This window comes from Apteryx rowi, unplaced genomic scaffold (assembly GCF_003343035.1).
Source record: "Apteryx rowi isolate R43461 unplaced genomic scaffold, aptRow1 scaffold_98, whole genome shotgun sequence".
NCBI classification, from domain to species: Eukaryota; Metazoa; Chordata; class Aves; order Apterygiformes; family Apterygidae; genus Apteryx; species Apteryx rowi.
Genome location: NW_020451293.1, coordinates 1355819 through 1374564, shown reverse-complemented (window position 1 = coordinate 1374564; position 18746 = coordinate 1355819). Strand labels below are relative to the sequence as shown.

Sequence of the window (18746 nt, the reverse complement as noted above, 5' to 3'; positions counted from 1 at the left end):
GAGGGGGAGCCAGGTGCAGTCCCATGAGGTGGAGGGGCAAGCCAGGGGCCAAGCCAGGTCGAGCCAGGTGCGGTCAGGTGAGGAGCGGGGAGAACTGGGCAAGGTCTGCTGAGGGGAGGTGGAAAGTCAGGCATGTCCACGTGTTGGGGAGGGGGAAGACCCAGGTGTGCCCCTGTACAAGGTCCCTCTGGGGGACGGCTGTGGAAGCAGGGCTGTGGGGGATCCCTCTGTGTGGGGAGAGCCCTAGGAGCGGCAGGGGCAGCCCAGTGGGCAACACCCTGGCAGGACTGTGCTGCTCCTGCCCCTGCCTGGCTCTGAGGGTCCTGCTGGGGAGCAAATCTAGCTTCCCCCCTCTTTGTGCCCTTCCATTCCACAGAAGCTGTTGGCAAGAAGGAGCTCCAGGCACCACGGTGGTAACATGAAACCAACATGGTGAGGAGACAAGTGGGGTTGGGGGCTCTTCCTGCATACATCTCTGCAGAGGAAGGGGTGTGGGCAGGCTGTGGTAATACTGCCTGTCCCAATGGTTACCGGGAGCTGTGCTGGTGGAAGGTGCCAGCTTGCTGTCCCTGGAGATGGATGTGCTCACTCGTTTAGTGGTCTGCAGACCTGGATCTTAACCAATAACTTTCCACTGGGTTTCCAGGTAGGACTGGGATTAGGAGAGCTGGTACTGACTCCTCTTCATTTCTCAGCTACTGTGAATTTGAACTGGTGTCAGGCTCTGCAACCCTCCATCTTAAAGCTCTGAATCAGCAAGGCCCTTATTTTTCTTTCCAGCAGTGTGCTCTAGTGTGTGCTGCCTTTCTCATTTCAGCCTGTCTCGTTGTGTTTCTGTTTCATCTGCTTTTCTTCCCTTCAGATTCACCTGGCTTAACTTGGTTTTCAGAGCTTCCAAAGCTGGATCCCATGTTCTGATGTTTGCTTATGAAGCACTGAGTGGTTCCAGAATGGTTTGGACTTGGATCTTTGTGTATTCTTAATGTCATATTTCTATAGCCAATAGACTGATTTGTTAATTGGTAGTTCGTCTCACAAAACAGTATACTAAAATATCTTACACAAAGTTTTTTTTATATTGAACTGTCATGTGCAGCTGATATATTGATCTTTGTCTGTATGGTCAGATTTCTGATGTAGAAAAATACTATATTCTAGTAATAAGTCACTGAACTAAGACTTTGATTTCCTTTTTTCAGAAATTCTGACAGGACCTTTTAAGTCTTTTAGAATTAAATATGTCAGTTATTAGTTGTTGCCATCATAACTCTAAATAGGCCCGTTAGGGATATCTTGATAATCTGTAACAGTTTCTTGTCATTGAGATTGCAAAATATTTTTCTGTGACTGGGTTAGTTTAGCCCTGCCCCAAGGTAAGTGCTTTGTTTTAGAGCTGGGGGCAAAGTGATGTGTTTTGAGATTAAGTATGAACTCTGTATATAGCAAGATGACTTTGGGTTGATGTTTCAGCTACGTAAAACTCTTGCTTCCGATTTGAATTTTTCTAATAGTAAATTTTCCTCTGATGGCATCAGAGTGTTTCATACTCTCCCTGACTTTTTCAGCGCAGCTATATCCAAGCATCTAGATGAACAACCTGTGCCATCCTGGTTAGAGCTTGTTAGGCTGGTTTAAAGCTTCCTTTTCACGGCATTGCCTTTGTTTCCTGTCCAATAAGGACTTTTGAGAGAGCACGGGAATTGACTTTTGGCTCCTTGAGAAGGAAGTTGCTGTATGAAGTCATTACTATAGGAATCTCTTAAGACCACAGGAGTGGAAAGGATAGGATATGCTGGTAGATCTTCTTCTGAACAGTGTGTGTGTCTTTACTAGGATAGTTTCTGCTCTGGTTGTCCATTATGTCCCTTGTGGCAGTTTGGCATGCTCCTTATGCAGGAAAGGAGCAAGTAAGCAGTATTCAATTTTGAAATGAGAAAGGGGACAGTATCTAGGATCTGCTTCCAGTCACCAGGAGTTTTGGTTTAGCCACCTTCTGAGTTCAGCTCTTTTACACTTCAGGCTCACCTAAGTATAGGCTGCAACCGACAGGAGACTCTTGCCCYTTCCCTGGAGCCGGCTGGGGTGCCTGTGCAGGTGGGAATCTGAATTCCCTTACTATGGGTCTGACCCAGGAACTGATCAAACTGAACACAAACTAATGTGGTGTGTTTGTTTCTGCCAGCTATGCGGGTGCATAAATGGTTTTGCTGGCACAAGAGATGCAGTGGGAATATGTGGCTGATGGTGGAGTGGAACCTCCTTCTTGTTCAATGGCAACCTGCACTGCGACTGTGGAACAGTGCAACAAACTTTATTTTATTTTATTTTTGTTTAATTTATTTTAGAATCAAAGAATTAGAAAAACGGAAGAGTAGTGCCCATGCTTTTTTTCCTGCTACTTTTGTGAATAGTATCATTGTTTGCTTCATCATTGGGATGACAGTGTGTCCTGCTTATAAAATATACTAGAAAGTAAAATTAGGTGCACTTTAGGATCACTTCTCATGGCAGATATTATAAATCAGCTGACCTGCAACTTATTTTTGTATTGCATTCAAAGTTTTCTGTAGGCCAAGGTTAAAAAAGCAAGCGCTCAGAAGCTTACAAATGCCCAGACTGAAGTTGTACCTGAAACTTTAATCAGTTAGCCTTATGAATGAGCATTATGGTTTGTTCTTCATAATGCAGTGGCACACTATTCTCCTTCCTTATGAGCACTATGGTTGGCTGCTTCTCTCCTTGCCTCCATGTATGGAGCTTTCTCATTTAGGGTAAAATTATTAAACTCTGAAAGCGTGACCTTTTCTTGCTGAGCTTGACTAGCTTGAGATGATGAGCCTTGTGCAGGTGTGGGGCTGTTTGACCACTTGCTTTAGGACACAGTCTCTCTGTTGGCAGTCTCTTTGATTTAATGGGTCACCAAATGTGTGTATGGATGTTTGATTGCGTGTTGTCTTTTTAGATTTCATTTTTCAGTTGATGTTTCCCTGTTTCTAAGGGTCGTCATTGATTTGGTGAGTTATGATTGACATACTGGTTTGGGAGGGGGTGACACTCCTGTGATTCCCATTGGAATCAGAACTGTAGATACAGAGTTTGAGGTTGAGTATCCAGATCTTGTACTCCAGAGAGGAAATCATGTTATTTGCATCTGTGGCTGAAATGCAGATACTCAAGCCATGAAAATATGACAAAGGCTTTGTTTGGGCCATTACTCAAGCACTGCACTGCAACCCAGACACTTCACTAATTTTCACCAGATTCCCCAAATCTGGTCATGGCGAATTAGATTGTAATGTGGTTGAGACATGTGCCTCAGCTGAGTGTTGATGCTGGGATTTATAGTCTCAGAAGGCTGCATGTTAGTATTGACAGAAAATTGAGGCCTGACTTGTTTTCTCTTGCTTTTCATGGTGTCACCCTATCAGTCTTGGTGCTGGGCAGGATTTAGAATTGAACTTCTAGAGTTTGTGTGTGGCAGTTCAGTAGAATTGTGCTCGCTAGTTTATATAAGGTGACTTCCTGAAGAACAACTGCATTTATTCCTGACTTTTCAGTGTTTGAAAAGGAATCAAAAATAAGCATAGTTGCTTATTTATAGAGGTCTCTAGTGAGCTCTGAAACAGGTGAGCTAAAGAAAAGGAGTGGAAGAAATAAAAATGCAACAGAAACCTCTGCAAGAATCATGTCAAATATTTGTATTGCTTGTTGTAAACCAAACAAACCCTTCCAATGTGTGGAGGAGCATCTAGCAGGCTCCCTTTTGTATTCCTGATGTGACAGGAATGCAGAGTAGGATGCTGGCAAGAGTTTAATCACAGGTTTGTTGCTGCTGTCATAAGGGTGGTGGGGGAGGAAGAGGAAGTGTCTATGTGTGGCTTCTTAGTTTCTGTTTTGTAGGCATTGCCTGTGTGTGGTGCCTGTGCTGTTCTGATGTGGCAGCAGCTGTTGTTTTTGGCTTTCCCAGCATGCTCTTTGGGTATACGTGCTTTCTCACGGATGCAGTTCTCGTTGCGTGTTGGGATGGATGTGGTTCCTATAGAGACCCGATCAGCTGCTAACTACTCTGCAGATAATACTAAGGAGTATGCCGTCTTACTTGATTTATTTCTGTAGGTTTGTCTATATGTATTTTGAATGGCTTTGAGTAGGAAAGACATACCAAGCAAAAGAAGGCCTAAAGTATAACCCCTAGCAGTATGTGGTCAGTTTCATTCACAAAAATGATTTTATTCCCTTCTCTTGGGGTAAAGGAATAAGCTTTGCTATTATAGGGTGCCTCTATATCAATACAGTGGTATCCATGCAACTGTTAAGATTGGTGCAGTTATTTCTGTTATAAAATAACAGGTGCCTAATTGCCATAATTATATTAGTAGAAGAACTGTGTCAACCAAATCTGATAAAAGCAGTAAGAAAGGTTATGAGATGTAATATGCTTGTCCTGGTGGGATGTTATTACACGTGATTGAGGACTCTGATAGATAAAAGCTAAATCAGAGAGAGCTTATCTCTTCTACCAGCTGTCTTGCTTCTTTGCCAAAAGTTACCTCCTTGATATCAGAAACTACAGCAGTGGCTGCTCAGCTGCCACAGTTTCATATATTATGCTTCAACCTTTCTTCATCATTAATATCTATGAGCATGCTGGCCTGTGAACCAGGCCAGATGAAGAGGAGACGCACATCCTGTTTTGCTCCACCCGCTTGTTGGTAATCTTCAGCTGAGGGGTGGAGGAGGCAGTTGGAGCAGTGGTCTCTTCAGCCACAGTGGTAAATTTGGTAAAGATCTCTGTCAGAGCCTTGAAGTGCGTGAGAGCATTTGTGTCCCCAAAAGAACTTGCTATGATTTCTGGACTTGAGGAAAGCATGGTCTCAAATGGTCTGAGTTGGTAGGATTATGAAGCAGGTAAAGATCTAATGAAATAAAAGCTAATTTAGCATTTGCTAACTCATTTCCATACAACATCTTTCAGGCTGACGTGCTTCTGGGAGCCTGCTCCCTCTTGATTGTGCGAGGTTGGCTCCATATTCCAGTGACTGTTCAACAGAAAGAACTTGGATGACTTCTTCAAGGTAACTTTCCTGTTTTGCCCACAGTACCTCTGCAGCTACATTAAATATCATGCAAAGAGATACTCACTTCTTGTTTTTACCTCTTACTTCATAATTTTACTCTTCAAGTAAGTATATGTAAGTATGATTTGAGGGCAGTATGCTGTCATCTTTAGAGGAAACTACAGGAACACCCAAGTAAATGCACTAAAACAGAATGAAAAGCGTGGTCTTGTTTTATATTTGTTAACTTCTTTTCATCAAATCAGTGTCAACTCTTTATGATATCAACTAAGCTTCCATGATCTGGGGAGTAATTCCATTATGCTTTAGCAGTTCTGGCCCTTTAGATGGCTGAACTGCAGCTAAATTATCTTATGATGACTTCAGAACTCATTCACTGTCTTTTATTTATCTATTTTTTTCCTCCCTTCTTCCCCCTTTCTATTTTGAGTTTAGTTTGATGAAAGGTGGTAGTCTGGCTTGAYTGTGCTGGCTTAATAGTCTTTCAGGCTGAAAAGTTCCTTTGTGCTGTGCTGGATTTGGAAGAAACTCTGCCACACTGATTCCCCCAATTCTTGATCAACAAAGATACGACTCACTTGAACCTGTGGCATAACCATTTCTTTGCTGACAAACCTGAATTGACTTCATTTTCTAGAGAGGCAGTATTTTTAGATAGCAGTTGTGCAGCATAGATCACTTTTTTTGTGGTGCGGAAGTCCCTGATCTGTGGAACTAATGGCCTTTGCTAGTTTGAAGTGCAATAGGTAATGATCAAAGATACCTAGTTTCCCAGCTACTTCCCAGTGGTAGGAAGAGGAGCAATGCAGTATCTTCTTAGCAGGTGATGCTTCTGTGACTGTCATAGCTGACTTCTGTGAGATGTAAGTGCTGATTTAAAGGTGAACTGTTGTATATCTAATATATTTTGCTGTGACATTGCCTTCAGATTCTTTTTTTTTTTTTTGGTAGTTTTGTGCTGCATTGCATTTCCCCTTTTTCAAACTGTCGGAGTGCATTCGTGCAAAATATCATGTAAGCTTTAATTTGGATTAAAGTTATCCACTGTTGAAATGCTTGACAATATTTTGATATCAAAAAGTGAGTTTAGAAATCTTGGAGAGGCACGTGAAGCTATTATGGCTGTTCATTTGCTCTGCTTCCTTTTACAGTACTGTCTAAGCAGCTTAAGCACATGTGGGTAGGCAGTCATGATCTCATTACACTGAACTATAGGTGATGAGCGGCTTTGAGCACTAAAATCAGTGCAATGGTCTATACAGATGTCAGTGAGTTATATAAAGCAGGAAGGATTCGGAAGAGAAAATTGGGGCCTACTTAGTCCTGTACCTTAGTCAATGGCAGATTCAAACCGAAAAGTAATTTCAATGAGAATATTGGAGCTATTGTTGAATATGAGGTATAATTGTGCTCTCATGTTGGTTCGAGTACTGTTGTGGATTGTAAATATAATTAGTTAAGTTCTGGAGCTTTGGAAGGCCATCACAACACTTGCTGCCTAGTGAAAGGAATATTATGCTTTTTCTGAACTGTAGTCTACCTCTGTAAAGCTCCATGGCAATTCTGAGCTGGTATACCTGTCTGCTTCGTATACCTGTCTGCTTCATGGCTATAGACTATCTTATCCCACAGATCTAGGGAAAAAAAGACCTATTAATGTCGGTTTTTAAAATCTGTCTTACAAGGATTGTTAAAGCACTCTGAAGCTCAGTTTGTGTTGAAACACTGCACATGCAAGCTTTCTTTTAACTAGTTTCTTAAAAACTTAAAAGCCAAATAACAAAAGCAAAAAAAAAAAAAGCCCCCCCCTCAAAACAGTCCATCTCCACCAAAAACCCCCCATCAAGTTAATCATGAATATACAGATTTTGTGTAGATTAAACACGACCATATTCAAGGTGGTTATGGATATACTTACTTATATTTGCAAATACTGAAATGGTTTGCTTCATTTCCTATTTGGATTGAGTAATGTGTCTTTTCTTATGCTGTGCAAGTGGCATCTTCTTTGGCTGGGGACAAGTCTTCTTTATGCAACTCAGATCTGAATTTTTCAGTTTTTTCCAAAAGTGTATGCCTGAACTTACTTATTCAAATTTGAAGGTAACCTATATTCAGATCAGTAAGTACTACTCAGGCATGTGTTAAGCATCATTTATTTTTACAGAACTGAGTGGAAACCTCTAACTCCTTTAGTCAGACTGAATAATAGCACTGTTTTACTTAATCTGAATGATCTTAGGAGCTGTACGCGCTGTTTTTTTTTTCCCTTTAATATCAACACTCTGGACTTCTCTTTTTCTCCAGAAAACTTTTCACTTCATTATTCTTAATTTTAGTTGAGTAAGATCACAGGTATTTCTGCTCCTGTGGTCTGTTGATTAGTCATATAGCATTCTTAAAACTGAAACTCTTACATGTATTTGAGCAGCTGAATACATACATACTACTGATAATTTGGTTCATCTAACAACAAAAAACAATCTTTTAAAAATTTGATTCCAATTTGCAAATGTAGCTTGACTTGAATATTCTTAGTTAAATTGGTAAATGGTATTAGATGTATCATTCACCAGGCAAAAGTAAACCATGCACTTTATTCACTGCAGTTAAAATATCTTCCTCAAACCTGGCAGTTACAGGTTACAAGTTAGATTGTGAAGTGTTTCCAAACTGTGTGTTTCTTGTACTCCATCATATTGTAATATGATAATGAGAAGAAAACTCAAACGTTTTAAAAAATCCTGATAAGCTCAGTATCTTGTGGTAGCGAGTTTGGCAGGTTGACTCTTTCCTGAGTACAAAGCAGTTTTTATTGTTTATTTTGCTTTCATTGGCAGTCATCTTATGATCTTCTTACTAGAGAACTGTATATTATTTGTTCCCCATAGTGTTCATTAGGTTGTGTCTTCCAGGCTGAGAGGCTACATTTATACCACCTGTTATCGAACTGTGTTGAGCTGAGGAAAATTAAAGAAAAATAAATTTGCTTTTGCCAGCTACCTTTGGCCCGTGATTTATTGGAACCTTCATAACACAGCTGACTGTGGGAATACATGTGATATGACAGACTAATGTTTTGTAGAAGCCGTAACACACTGTTCCAGTGTCTTTAGAGGAGTTGTAGGTGTGAAAAATCAAGGTAACTTTTATGCATTTGAGACAGACATGTTACTAAAAGCAAAGTTGTCGCAATCTATGTCTTCAAAAGGAAGTGTGCTGTGCCTTTTTAGCAGTATAGGGCAAAAACCATTTTTTATATATATAATATATATACACACACACGTACACACAGATAGATGTTGCACTTGAATAGACACAAGTCAGTTTGAGAGTGGATCAGGTTTAACATACAACTTTGTTTTGGTTTTGCACCATTGTTACTTAGCCAGTGGACTYGGTTGTCGTAACTGGCATTCTAGAAAGCCTGTTGGGAAGAGCTTTGAGCTCTGCTTGAGTAGCTTAGCATCCAGATGAGAGATCTGGAAATCTGTGACCTGCGGAGTATTTAAGAGCTTGTTTGGGGCTGTTGCAGTGAATAGGAAGTTAAATATATGCTTCATTTATCTAAATTTTCACCTTATTGGAAAAGGAGGAGTGTCTTGTTTCAAGCCAGGATAGAACTGGCTGATGTGGTAGAGTATTCTGAAGGGCATGCTATCCAGTGTCAGTGTATGGTATAAGCAAAGAAACGATGAAGACCTGGAGTATTAAAGGGGTCTTCCCTTTGGAAGGTGCTTAAAACAATAGAAATGTGTGCAGGTGCTGTTTCTTTGGCATCTGGAGGCTCTCTTCTCCTTGCTTATTTCTTTTTACATAGCCCATGCTGCATTGGATCACTGGAAAGTCTGTTCTTTGCTAGAAGAAAACACCAAAGGATGGCGGTGCTGGGTTCTGGTAAAATGATCTTGCAGAAGTTTTAAAAGACAGGTTTTGTTTTTTTGCCCTTCAAAACAGGTAACATCTTGCCAAGCTTGAAACTGGCTAGCTGCCTCATTCTGCTCTTGAGAAAATAGCCAGAGCATGCTGCAAGCCTCAAAACATGCTGAAGTATGGCAACAGCCTTAAGATTTTCAGTATGAGTGACTGGGAGTCTTACAGACTTTGCTGCTCCCCAGAAGGGTAACAGGTGTAAGAAAGGCCCAGATCAAAATCCCTTCCATGACCTTAAGTGTTATGTTGTGTATGTTTTGCCATGTTGGATTTCTCAGTGTCACTAGGGATTTGAGCGTACCCTTGTCTGAAGTTCTCTTGTAGCTAGTGTCAAACAAAAACTGCTGCCTGTTGCTTTTTATCCGTGTGCTTCCATGGCTTTGTTTACTTTCTTGCAGTATCTTCATTGAGATTTTTTTCTAACATTGATGTCAATCTCGCAAGTAAATTGCTCAGATTTTTCTTTTTCCTTCTCCTCTCTATTTTTAGTAGGTTGACTGTATATGGAAACATACCTTAGGTTGATAATACTTTCTCATGGAAAAATTCAGAATGAAGAGGTGTCAAGTTGGGAAGTTATTGCTCATCTTTTCTTGCCTGTGACCCTTAGGGGTCATCTGCTTAGGAAAATTAAACTGGTATCAAGTAGGGGGCATGGATTTGCAATGTGATTATGGGGCTTTAACGTCCTGTGGACATGCTTATAAGGTCATTTCTGCTACAAGAGCTTGGGACAGCTGCATTAATCAGCATGTTCATCCCTGTGTCGTGCAGCTCTGCTGGTGGAATCCCTTCATGTAGATACAGTTAGATACAGTTACAGCGGTAAAACTGTGGTTTTAAAACACAGCTTATTTTGCTAGGAGTATTGAGAAGGGAGCCAGTGATGCAAGTGTGTGTTTTGTCGGCGCGAGTAGCGCATGAACTACCAACATTTTTCCAAGCAAAACATAATTAGGTGGAAAAAATATGGCCTCAGAAACGTTTTTTTCCAATTGAATTTGTGTTTTTTCCAGCAGTGGTGTAAAAAAAGTGTAAAAATAAATAAATAAATAAATTGGGCTGTGTGGGGGAAGGGAGTCCTCTATCAGGTGGCCTAATAAAATTTTTACCTCTCCCTACAAATCTTGTTCTATTTATTTCAGAATGGGTGTGTACTTGGCATGGTAGAGCAACCTGCAGTTCCCTTCTCTCATACAGTAAATCAAGCTGTGTCCTGAGCATCAACAGGCATTATTGTCTGGAGCACACCACATCTGGCTGCCTTGGATTTCTCTGTGTCTCTGATCTTCCTTAGTTGCTTAAGAAGAAACCCTCCAAATTCTGTTTCGTATCAGTGTCTCAGCACTACATCAGAAGAAACCACTAGATAACAGCTGTTCCTTGTGCTTTTGACACAAGACTTTGTTTATGAGGGTGAAATGAATTTATTTGGATAATCTTGATCTTATGCTCTTAAGTCTTTCTGTGGAACTAAGAGCGTAAATGCACAGACATGCTGCTAGATCCTCCTTTTCTCTTTCTACCATTTGAGCAAAAAAGCTGCTAAAAGGTTTGGTTCTTTGGCCGAACACAGCACTGCATTCACTTGGAAAGTGTCCTAATTTTAGTCTGTATCAACAAATTCAGTGCAGCTGTTGATGGGCAGGGACACAAATTAGTAAATTCTTGAATTTAATTATCAGGTAGGACTAAGCTGAACTGGAATGCAAGTTGATCATGGGAAATAAAGTAATCTCAAGCTGCAGTCTTTGCAAAACAGTATGCAGATAGTTTACTTGACTGTTCTGCTGTTCCTTTTTCTGAAAGACTGTTTTGCAGATGGCTGAAGTATACCAAGTCTGAGCAGTTTGACCAACATCATTGAAATGTTCAAGAGAAGCACCAAGATTGGTAACCCATTTCTAGTTCTTTCTTTTTTTTGATTACATCTCATTTCTTTCCATTTGAATGATCTCATATACATGATTATTATCCAAAGAATCTCTTAACCAAATCAAATGGGCACTTTGCTTACCTGTTAAACTTCAGTAGAGGGATGTAAGAGTTGCTTTTTTTTCCTGACTTTAATGTTTTAACAGCGCTCAGACAAGAGCTCACTGTCTGGTAAAACAACCTGATGTGATTTGGAGCCTGCCAAATGCAAATATTGTCTTTTTCTACATGGGGCAGCTAACAAGTGTAGCTAAGGCAAAATAATAGGTCCGTGTTACCTGCACAGTAAGACCAAGACAATCCTAATGCAGATTCCCCCCCCCCCCCCCCATTTACTTGCCAAATAAATTTTGACAGCAAAAATGCCTTGGTGTATCCCTGGGTTTGTGGGATTTCTGCTTGAGTAGTGAGATACAGATCACATGAAGCTATAAAGTTTGCTATTAGTACCTTATTTTACACGGAAGGGTAGGTGCAGCATACTTGGACAAAGCATTAAAAGTCATGGTACTCACCTGCTTTTGCTCAGAAAGGTGCTCTTTGTGTATCACACACAGTTTTGGCAGGACTTAACCCTGGTGAGGATGTTGCTGTGACTTAGCGATGACAAGGGGCACAGGTAGGACTTGCCCCATGGCTAAGGCACGTATTTGTTTCTGGCCACAAGTAAGACCTTTTGTGTGTACTACTGCTGTCCTCCTGTTTGAATGTCATGCTTGTCCTCTTTCTTAAAGCAGGAGCTGTATTGAATGGGCATTACTAGAGATCTCTTGAAGGCAAAGATCCTGTAGTCCTCAGTTCTTTTAAAACAGAGACAATTGCTTGGAATCCCTTTATCAAACACTGTTGGTTTCCATATAATTCTGAGACAGCTCAGGAACAGAGCAATGTGTAGATTGGAGGAGGAGATGGGTCATAGTGGTGTTGAAGCACATAGTTATCTCATAATTATAAAGTTGCTTTACAGTCAGTTTGAGGAGGACCAAATTAAATGCTGGTTTTAAAAGTCCTTAAGGATGAGATTAGTTTGCTTATGATGGTTCTTTGTGGTAAGTTTTGTTCTTGACGTTCAAGCTTAACTCTTAGACTTGATAGGTTTAAAACTAGGCATTGTTCTGATTCCTGCAAGACAAAACATTTTTGCCGCTTCCTGAGTACTGAGTTCCTGAGAAGCATGTCTCTTTCCAGCTACTAAACTGGTGCTTAACGGTAGCCACGCTGCATTCCCCTTGTCACACCTGGGAGTGAGATGTAAGGTTTTTGCTTGTTTTTTCTCTTTAGTAGTACACAGGTAAAGCAGAGCCAAAGCAAAAGCATCTGATTATCTGCATTCTGGAGGGGAAGAGAAAGGGCGACTCTGTTTTTAATGCTGTGAAATGCAAAAATACACAGAGACAAACAGCGTAATGTTTTCATCATTAGTGGTGCAAAAAAAAAGGCAGATTAGGGAATTGTCCTCCTCTAGACCTAATGAATTCAGTTTGTCTTTTGCAGTTAAGATTTCAAGATAAACACAAGGGGTTGGCAAGTCATTGCAAAAAGATTTTGTGCTTAAGTCAGGTCTCAGTCAGCAACTTGAAAGAATGTTTTCTATAACTTGTGGAGAAGCTTTATGAGCAGTTAATGCATATCACATAAGTTTTGGTGTAGTTGCTATTGTGTCTTATTATTTTGGAGAAATAAGTAGTGGAGATACTGGGGTAAAGAATAGGGGTCTGCTTTATGCATCTGCTTTGTGACCTGAGAAATGAATTGGCTTGGTTATAACAGGGGAGCTGTAGTGTATTGACAGTCCATTTTCTGGCAGGCATGAGTTTCTGTCAGTGGCTTCTGTGTGTGGATAGGGAAAATCCAGTTTCTGAGTCTCTGCTGATGAAAGAGATGTGCTTAATTATATCCATGTCTTTGCTGAAGGGACTGTTTCTGGTTTTCTCTTGGTTATTTGCCCAAGTAAGCAATTTTATCATTTGGAATAGGGGTTGAATTTTTCAAATCCACCTGTTCCCAGAAGGGGGCAGGGGAGACTTTTGAGTTCTGGAGTCTGCTAAAATGTACTTTTGCTTATTTGTGTTACACTTCCATGTTAGCTTTCACACACAGCAGGCGTTGCCACTGCTTTGGCAGTGTGAGCATGGCATAGTGAGATGACTACTCAATGCCAGAAGCCTGCAGCCATGGCCTAGGCTGCAAGTGTTGTCTGTCCTTCGGTTGTCCTTTCTCCCAGGGAGTGTTGGAACAGCTTTGAGTTCTCTCCCGACATCCCCCCCTCATCTGATGCATTGAGATATTATGCATATGAGGACCATGAGAATACAGAGGCATCAGAAAGCATCTCTCTTTCTACACCTAGAGCAGTCTAGATACTTGGCATCTCCCTGGGCAAAAATCTTTGTTCTTTATTCCATTGTCTTAATTCTTTTTAATTAAAGCTCAAAAGGATTTCTCCATGAAACTTTGTTTCCTATGGTTTTCAGGACGCCCTAGGCTTGCTCTGTACTTAGCAGACTTCTAATGGTAAATTCACTCGGCACTGCTGACTGTGAAAGAGAGGCTCTTTTGCTGAGCGCATTAGAAACAGGTCATGCAGCTCTCCAGTGAGATGGTTTTACATCCTGCAATGAGACCTCCAGTTTCTTCTACAACCTGGAACACAGACAGAACAAATTCAGTTTGTTAGTCTGCATTTCTATCTTTGAATTGTAGAAACAACTACTTTCTCTCAGGACAGTGCATATCACAATGTCCGTGGTAATGTATGCGGTAGCTTCTACCCCTAACTTAGTAGTAAAAGGCTGAATATGGAAAATGTGGACGTGTTGCTGAACGGGGTGGGTGAATTAGTGATAGCTGATGCAGACAAGGCTGAGGTATTCAGTGCTTTTTTTGCCTCCATTTTCAGTGGCAAGGTCTCCCAGGCCTCTGTGCTTAGGGGCAGGGCTCAAGGAGGAGACAACAACCAGCAGCAGACGAAGGTTGAGACAGGCATTACTTGAGAGAAGTTGGCCCATATGAGTCCATGGGACCTGACAGGCTGCACCCAAGGTTGCTGAGAGCTGGCCCAGGTTGTAGTGTGGCCATGGTCATTTTTTAAAAGTCATGGAGATCTTGGGAGGTCTCTGACAGGACAAAGGCAAATCACAGAATCACAGAATGGTTGAGGTTGTAAGGGACCTCTGGAGATCATTTAAGTCCACCCCCCCTTCTCAAGCAGGGTCACCTAGAGCACATTGTACAGGATTGCGTCCAGTGGGTTTTGAATATCTCCAGAGAAGGGGACTCCACAACCTCTCTGGGCAACCTCTTCCAGTGCTCTGTCACCCTCACAGTCAAGAAGTTTTTCTCATATTCAGACGGAACTTCCCATTTCAGTTTGTGCCCATTGCCTCTTGTCCTGTCACTGGGCGCCACTGAAAAGAGTCTGGCCCCATCCTCTTAACACCCTCCCTTCAGATATTTGTATACAGGGATAAGATCTCCTCTCAGTCTCCTCCAGGCTAAACAGTCCCAGCTCTCTCAGCCTTTCCTCGTAAGAGTGGTGCTCCAGTCTCCTCCTCATCTTCATAGCCCTCCGCTGGACTTGCTCCGGTAGTTCCATATCTCTTTTGTACTGGGGAGCCCAGAACTGGACACAGTACTCCAGATGTGGCCTCAGCAGGGCTGAGGAGAGGGGGAGGATCACCTCCCTCCACCTGCTGGCAACACTCTTCCTGATGCACCCCAGCATACCACTGGCTGCCTGGGCCACAAGGGCACATTGCTCCCTCATGTTTACCTTGTTGTCCGCCAGGACCCCCAGGTCCTTCTCCACAGAGTTGCTTTCCAGCAGGTCAACCCCCAACCTGTACTCGTGCATGGCGTTACTCCTCCCTAGGTGCAGGACCCTGCACTTGCCTTTGTTGAATTTGGTGAGGTTCCTCTCTGCCCAACTCTCCAGCCTGTCCAGGACTCTCTGAATGGCAGCACAGCCCTCTGGTGTATCAGCCACTCCTCCCGCTTTTGTATTGTCASCAAACTTGCAGTGACCCTTCATCCAGGTCACTGATGAAGAAGTTGACCAGGGCTGCACCCAGTCCTGACCCCTGGGGGACACCACTAGCTACAGGCCTCCAAGTAGACTCTGCGCCCCTGAGCATAACCCTCTGAGCTCTGCCATTCAGCCAGTTCTCAGTCCACCTCCCTGTCCACTCATGTAACCCACGCTTCCGGAGCTTCCCTATGAGGATGTTATGGGAGACAGTGTTGAAAGCCTTGCTGAAGTCAAGGTAGACAACAGCCACTGCTCTCCCCTCATCTACCCAGCCAGTCAGTCCAGCACAGAAGGCTACCACATTGGTTAAGTATGATTTCCCCTTGGTGAAGCCATGCTGACTACTCCTGAGCACCTTCTTTTCCTCCACATGCTTAGAGATGGCCTCCAGGATGAGCTGCTCCATTGCCTTTCCAGGGATGCAGGTGAGGCTGACTGGCCTGTAGTTTCCTGGGCCCTCCTTCTTGCCCCTTTTGAAGACTGGGGTGACATTGGCTTTCTTCCAGTGCTCAGGCACCTCTCCTGTTCTCCATGTCCTTGCAGAGATGATGGAGAGTGGCCTAGCAAYAACATCCGCCAGCTTCCTCAGCGCTCGTGGATGCATCCCACTGGGGCCCATGGACTTGTGGGTGTCACGTTTGCCTAAATGATCTCTAACCCACTCCTCCTCGACCAAGGGAAAGTCTTCCTTCCTCCAGACTTTCTCTCTTGCCTCCAGGGTCTGGCATTCCTGAGGGCTGGCCTGAGCAGTAAAGACTGAGGCAAAGGCGGCATTCAGTAACTCTGCCTTCCCTGTATCCTTCATCACCAGGGCACCCGCCCCATTCAGCAGCAGGCCCACATTTCCCCTACTCTTCCTTTTGCTACTGAGGTATTTGAAGAAGCGCTTCTTGTTGTCCTTGACATCCCTGGCCAGATTTCATTCCAAATGGGCCGTAGCCTTCCTCATCACATCCCTGCATACTCTGACAGCGCTCCTATATTCCTCCCAAGTGGCCTGTCCCCCTTTCCACTTTCTGTATGCTTCCTTCTTCTGTTTGAGTTTTGCCAGGAGCTCCTTGCTCATCCATGCAGGTCTCCTGCTGCCTTTGCTTGACTTCTTGCTCATAGGGATGCACCGATCTTGAGCTTGGAGGAAGTGATGCTTGAATATTAACCAGCTCTCTTGGATCCCCCCCCCCCATCTTCCTTCTAGGGCCCTAATGCATGAGATTCCTCCAAGTAAGTCCCTGAAGAGGCCAAAGTTTGCTCTCCTGAAGTCCAGGATTGCAATCCTACTTATTGCCCTGCTTCCTCCTCACAGGATCCTGAACTCCACCATCACAGAATGTTGCAAATGTTGCACTCATCTTCCAAACAGGCCAAAATGACAATCTAGAGAACTGCAGGCTGGTCAGCCTCACTTCAGTCCCTGGGACAATCGTGAAGAAGATCCTTTTGGAACGTATTTTCGGATGTGTGAAGGAGAGGAATTAGGGAACAGTCAGTATGGATTTACTAAGGATAAATCATGGCTGACCCACCTCATTGCCTTCTGTGATAAATGGTTAGATTTGTGCATGAGGAAGAGCAGTGGAGGCCACTGAGCTTAACTTTGCTAAGCCTTTTGACGCTCTCTCCTGCCATATCCTTGTATGCAAGTTGGAACATTGTTGTCTGGATGGGTAGAGTATAAATTTAAACACATCAGGGAATTCTGTGACGAGTACATGGAGCCAGGTGACGATGAAATAGTGGTTCATGGAGAGAGCTCTTTTCACACAGGAGGATGATAGCTTCTGAAAGTAGGCTTTTAACCTGTCTGTCTTTTCCTTCTGAATGTCATTGTGTGCCACAGTGGACCTGGATGGAAGGCAGTGTTCAAAAGACTGTCTGGTTGAAATTAATCAGTCTTGCTTATTATCAGCATAGACTGATAAGCGTTTTCTGTTGGGGGGAGAGGGATTGACTTGAAAGGAAGTTATTCAAGTTCACATTGTTTTGTTTTTCACTTGGAGTCATCTGTATTTACGGAATATTATACATAACCGTATTTAGACGTTAGTCATACCTGACTTATACATGTGTCTTCTGTGGCAGTTTATGGAATGCTGAGAGGTTAGTTTGTAAAGAAGAAACAGTGGCTCAAAATCTTATTGAATCTCATTTTCAGCAGGTTACAGCCTCTTTGCCTGCGTTTGACCCATTTTCTAGTTAGAAGGTGCACTGGAGGTTTTCCATTAGTCCAGATTTACTGCATACTTTGATTTCTCTTCAGTGTTCCTGAGATGCTCCCTGCGGCAGTATGTCTGAGTGCTGGCAAACAGTGTGTGATATTACAGGTGATACCACCCTGCCACCCCAAAATTCAAAGTGACACTAAGGTCTGGATTTCACAACTTGTTAGGGCTACAAGGAAAATACTAGGGAGCATCTGATAATCTTTTGGGGATTCCTGATCTGGAAAGAGTACTGTTTCATTAGAGCTTTTAGGCTCAGGTATATCTGCTTGTGCCTGAGGAACTGTAATTACAAATTTCAATATGTTATGCTTGCTTTCAGATATCTTTGCTTTTCGTTATTGCTGCTATTGCCTTGCTGCAGTCAGTGCTACACTTCAATATTAAGAATTCAGATTATGCTACCTAATGTGGTAGTGTGCTAAATTAAGGTGCCAGTTATGAACAAAGAGGTTAATGGTCTTACATAATGCTTATCTTGAGTTTTTTGTCACTGCAGAATTAAAAATAGTAATTAGAAATTCTGTTTTGTCCTAGTTGTGGGTCTTTCTGTGGAAATCAATTACCTGCAGCAACTGAAATTTTTTTTTTTAATCAAAGTTGTTTTTTCCTTTTTAAAAGCCTCATAATTCAGAATTGGAGAACAGATATGAAAAATCCAAGTTCACCACAAGCTGTTTATTTCTTTCAGTTACTGGTGTCTCTTAGGAAGCTGCAGGTCATTCTTATTTTATCGGAACTACTTAAGGAATGTAATTTGAGCTCCATTGCACTTACAGCTTCAGTAATCGTTCTTCATGGGTTTAGCTCCTTATAGCTTTTGTTATTTTTGTGGTAAACAGTGTAGTTTTTCTGTGCAGTTGTTGGTTGAAGTACTTGTCTTTTCCTAGCTGCTGCACTATATAGTCTTAATGCTGTTGTCACGTAGTGTTAGACTATAAATACAGACCACCAAAAACATGGAGTGTTTTTCCAGATGCATCGGAGAAGATCTGTTATATCAGCCACATACTGTTGTTTTTTTTCCCCCCCTCCTATGAAAATTTTACCACTTGTCCCAAGTCAGAATTGACTGTATCCATTGGGATTAGGTTGTATATTTGTCTAACCTCATCTTGAAAACCTTTGTTCACATAGATTCTGCATCCTTGCAGGCAATGTATTCCTGATTGTTAGAGTTTCTCTTAATGTCTAGTCTTTGCAGTTTTTGTAACTACAGAATTCATAATGCATTTTAACTTGGATTACATTATGAAAGAAAAACATATGTTTACCTGCATGGCAGCATAGACTGCTTCTCATCTATGCACAGTTAAATAGCTAGAGATGATTTCCTGATTACTGTTGTCTAGGAGTCATTAAGGACTTAATTCACTGAGACCCCATTAAGAAGTACTCCAATGACCTCTCCTTGGAAAGGTGCAAAAACAGAAGAATGAGAAGTTGTGTCCTGAAATTTTTTGTTCCTGGTCTGTGTAAAAAAATGAAGATTTGTAGAATTGGATTTGACCCAGTCTACTCCTTGGTTTCCCGTTTGAGATGCCAGTGTGCTGT

At 42.2% G+C, this 18746-nt stretch overlaps 1 protein-coding gene across 6 annotated transcripts in view; it reads left to right on the top strand.

The window, feature by feature from the left end:
- Positions 1-18746, top strand: part of IP6K1 (inositol hexakisphosphate kinase 1) — a 41774-nt gene that overhangs the window by 588 nt on the left and 22440 nt on the right. For 3 of the 6 annotated variants that reach the window (XM_026055071.1, XM_026055075.1, XM_026055070.1), the window contains exons 2-3: positions 377-432; positions 4976-5075. The gene's annotated coding sequence lies outside the window, so the exon portion shown is untranslated. The other 3 variants (XM_026055072.1, XM_026055074.1, XM_026055073.1) reach the window with 3 other exon arrangements.